This window comes from Stegodyphus dumicola, chromosome 7 (genome assembly GCF_044657685.1).
Source record: "Stegodyphus dumicola isolate Sdum_Otavi_A_Nest chromosome 7, ASM4465768v1".
Lineage (NCBI taxonomy): Eukaryota > Metazoa > Arthropoda > Arachnida > Araneae > Eresidae > Stegodyphus > Stegodyphus dumicola.
In genome coordinates, this window is record NC_140774.1 from 122406202 (window position 1) to 122410783 (window position 4582).

At 30.8% G+C, this 4582-nt stretch overlaps 1 non-coding gene across 1 annotated transcript; it reads right to left on the minus strand.

Annotated features, from left to right (window-relative positions):
• Nucleotides 1-4254: 4254 nt before the first annotated feature.
• TRNAT-UGU (transfer RNA threonine (anticodon UGU)) lies at nucleotides 4255-4328 on the minus strand. Its single transcript has one exon. It is a non-coding gene; the product is annotated as a tRNA-Thr (tRNA).
• Nucleotides 4329-4582: the final 254 nt, after the last annotated feature.

A 4582-nucleotide genomic window follows, 5' to 3' on the forward strand; every position in this document is an offset into this window, starting at 1 on the left:
TTGATGACAGTAGGGATGAAACTAACTTATCTTTTGCTGCAGTCAAGAACTTTTGGAATGTGTTACAGATGAGACTAAGACCGATTCAATTATTGAATCAGCAGTTAATGACGAAAATTCAAAAAATAATAATGCTTCTTCTCTTATTCCCGTCTCTGCGGAGATCATTCAAAATAGATGAGGTCACCTTTGAAAACTATAACAGATACAAATAACTCATTTTCATCTTATATTACGGGTGCGAAACATGTTCCTTCTGTAATATTCGTCCATCTTCAGTTTTCACTGACTCATGGATAAACTTTCAGATTCAGAAACAATGGATGCAATGACAGCGCTCTTGAAAATATATAGTATAGAGTAGCTTTTTGGATTTGACAGGGAATTTCACAAAGAGGCAAGAAAATATAGAATTTCACATTCGGAAAATACATTCCATTATTTTTTTCCAACATGCACGTGGTACTGCTGAAATTGGAATAAACGAACTCTATTGGCTTGTTTTTACATATTTTCTACAAAAAATATCTCCTAGCATTTATATTTTTACTCACATTAAAGAGTTAAAATATTTTTATATTTAAAAAACTGAACATTTCTTTTTGAAGTAAAAATAATTATACAATATTTAATACAAAAATGATGAAGACCATATCTTTATATTAATTATTTAGTTTGAAGAAATGACATTTTTATATAAAAAGACTTTTGCACGTGTAGAGTTTTTAATTTTTACTTAAAACATTCTTTAAGAAAATTTGGAATGGTGGTTGATTCTGAACCTTAAAGAACTAAGCTTTGATAGAGGAAACAACAATCCAATTAAACCTTGCTTACCAACTGACATGGATGACGCATTATCATCAGCAAACCTCTCTCGTCATCCGACTTTATTCTATCCCTCTAAGCGACCCTTCTTCCAACCATCATCAGGCTTTTAACATTAGTCCAGTTTGATATATCCTATGTTTTCTGTTCTCCACTTCACATACCCCAATCTGCAATTTCTAAATACGGTCGAATGACAGAAGTGATTTTCGGAGAAGTGCTTTTCCTGATAAAAGAAATATTGATGAATATCATTCAAAATTATTATAATATTTATTATAATAAATAATAGTACATTAATTTTGAATCCGGATAAAGATGATATGACGTACAAATATAAAAGATAACTAGCGTTAAAAGAGAGCAAAATGAGAAACTTATAAATGACGCTTTACTGTAATAAATGTAGTCTAAAATCAACGATTATAAAATAGTGTCTGTAAAGAAATTAAGTGAAGTTCAAATCATCTTAACAACGCATATCAGCGAGAATTTGTCTGGATATTTGTTACTCATTCGTAGGAGCCCAAATCAATGGATCGACTCGAAGTTTCGCACGTGGGTAGGAAATGCACATAAGCTGATAAATATCTGAAAATTCAATCTAACTTTGAAAATTTGAATAAAAAATGCTACTAGAAACGTCACGAAATTTTTAAGAAACCATCACCGTTACGATCAGTTTTCGATATGGCATTCAATCAATCCGTTAAATTATGCATGCCAGACCATAGTATAAAGCAGTTTAGGGGTAAAAAAGGCTAAAAAATCTAAGAAAAATTTTTAGCCTTAAATTAAGGCTGAATATTTTACAAAATTTGGCTAATACAAAATTTAGTATTTTTAATTCTTCTTGTTTTAAAATAATGTGAAAATTTTGTTTTATATCCTTTGAAACTTTCAAAACTCTATAGCGAATAATTTTTTGATATTAGAATTTCAAAGACCTGAAAAGAAATTTAATATTATACAAAGCAACAAAATTAAGAAAGCTAACTCTTGAAATGGAATACCAAGAAAATTATACATAAACTCATTAATTAGAAAAATATAAATTACACTGTAAATTTCTTTTTAGATAATTTTAAACGCCTGTCAGTTCATCAACTGTATCGTTTTATGCGACAAATAAAATATATCTTCTTTTTAAGGGAAAAAAGCAATAGCATATATTAAATTATATGAGACATCTTTAGTAAGATTAATTTCCTTGTAAATAATTCTTTTCAGCAAAAGGAGAAATAAAAAAGATATAAATAAATAAAATCACCATAAACATTAGAGAAATATATGCAGAAGAAATTAAATGAAATTACGTGAAGCTCAGGAGAGAAAGTGATTACACGTTTTGCCTAAAGTCACATTAAAGCATATTACACATATACATTAAAGGGCTTTGAATTCGTTTCTAAGAAAATATTCTGAAGAGAATTAGTGAATTTCTGTTGAGGACATTTGAAGCAATGTAATGGATTCGTCAAGTCCTTCTCTGAAGTCGATATTTGCTTTAGAATACTTAAAACTTCGTGTAAACCAATCTTAATCGAAATTTAATGTTACTATTCCTCATTTTATTTCATACAACGTATTTGTTCCTTTGCTTAATTAAAGAAATACGTTTTCTTAAGTATGGGCATCTATATAAATTTGCGCAGATGTCATCTAAAGATCTTGCCATAAGAATTCAATTTCTAAAGTTAAAAACTTTTGATAACACTTCCGAAAATTAAGGAAAATTGATCAACTGTCTTTCTTTGTTGTAAAAATTTGAAAAAATATTTAAAAAAATTGTCTGATCTAACTGTTAATTTTAAAACTTATTAGTAAAAGTGAAAGAAATGGACCAAAAAAATTTATTAGTTAGTTGAGTTGTCGGAAGATGGCAGCACAAGCAAGTTCTGAGCAAAAATTTTATTCGACGATTTTTGTTGTTACTGTTATCTGCATCGAAATGCTGAAACATGGTGCTTGAAATCCAAATTAAATTATTGATAGATAGCAATAAGATTTTTTATAATGATTACTGCAACATTTACAGTATTTTAGGTTTCAAGCATACTCAGTTTTTAATGTTACATTCTATACATTAGCTTGTCTAACATTCTTAGAGAAATCCAGCCTTATACAGGGAGTATAGAAATTCGGCCTATTTTAGAACTTGGGGGGAAAAAATTCTAAATACACGATTCACTCACCTACCTCTGGAACCAAACCAAGCCTCTGAAACAACTGGCTCCCAAAGTTCAATGTAGCTGCTTGGTTTGTCCCGGCTTCTGAAAGCTTCGGGAAAAATATCGGCTTCAACTTCAAAACTGTAATTTCTGGAAACTTCCAGAAAGTTGCTGAATTAGCAACATACTCCAAATGTCACCAAGACATATTACGAGAGTTGCTTATACCTCGACTTCCAAATGACTTATTTTTACAACTTAAGTATCAATCGATTCATAATTACAAAACCTAAAACTTAAAACATAAGAAATCAATATTTATAAAAACAATTGAGCAAATATTAAATTGTGGAAAAATATAAACTAAAATTTTTGCATACAATGCCAAAAATAAATATATAAAAATAACACTTAAATTAAATTAGTATACAAAATCTAAAACAGAGTTGAATATTTAAAAATAGGCCAGCATCTTATTCGTTGGTAAGAGAGTTGGGAGTATTTGTTTCTTGTATCTTTTCTTGATTATGAAATAACTGCACAGATTTAATTCTTGAAGAACGCATCACGATTATTACATTGTTTTGTGCCTCGCAAAACTTGATGGCTCTGAAGACTGCAAATGCTATGAAATAAAATTAACGAATGCTTCATGTTATGTAAATAAATATAGCACTTCACGAAGATTCTGCATTACAGTTTTTTTTTTTAATTCATCCTTGCTACCCAATAGTATTAAGACTTCTTTCCCTATAACTCATAATGTTTCTTCTAATTTCTGAAAATCTTTAGATTTTTATATTAATTTTTGATAAATTATTTCAAAATTTTAAGCGATTATTGCATGATGATTAGTTAGCCCAAATAATATTGAAATTCAGTCCAAGAATTAATCAAGCGGCATCATTTTTTGAAAATTTTCTGGAGGGAAAGTCTAACCTTTACATGTTATTTGCATAACATAAAAATGTCGTACATCGATGTTAAAAATTATTTACGTTACAGCTACTTACTGAAGATCTCAAACTTGCAGCCCGCAAGCCTAATGCAGCCTTCAAAGTAATTTTATACGGCCCTCGTATACGTTTCAATTATGTTAGGTACGCTGTTGCACCGAGGAAGGGGAAAAGGTTGCGACTTTGTCAATGTATGCTTGTACTCCAGGCTACTTGACCAGGGTAAGATGGGATAATTTCCCACGTTAGTACAGTTGTAGAGACATTAGGTTAATTGGACAAAATGAAAAATGAGCAATCGCCTTCGCCGGGAATCGAACCACGGACCTCTGGAATACAAGCCCAGCGTGCAGAACCACTACACCACGAAGGCACGCTAAACCTTTATAAGGTATTTATAATAAAAAGTGGAGTATTATATATAAAAAGGGGAGTACCTTATAAGTACCTTATAAGGTGCTCCCCTTTTTTAAAGTGCGCCTGGGTTTTTTAGGGAACCTATTCGCCAAATCCTGGGTGCGGAGAATCATCATCCAACACCCTTTTAGTTCGGGCATCAGTGTAGAAACATTAGGCATTTTTGGAAGCAAGCAAGATGAAAAATTAGCAACGCCTTTGGCGGAAATC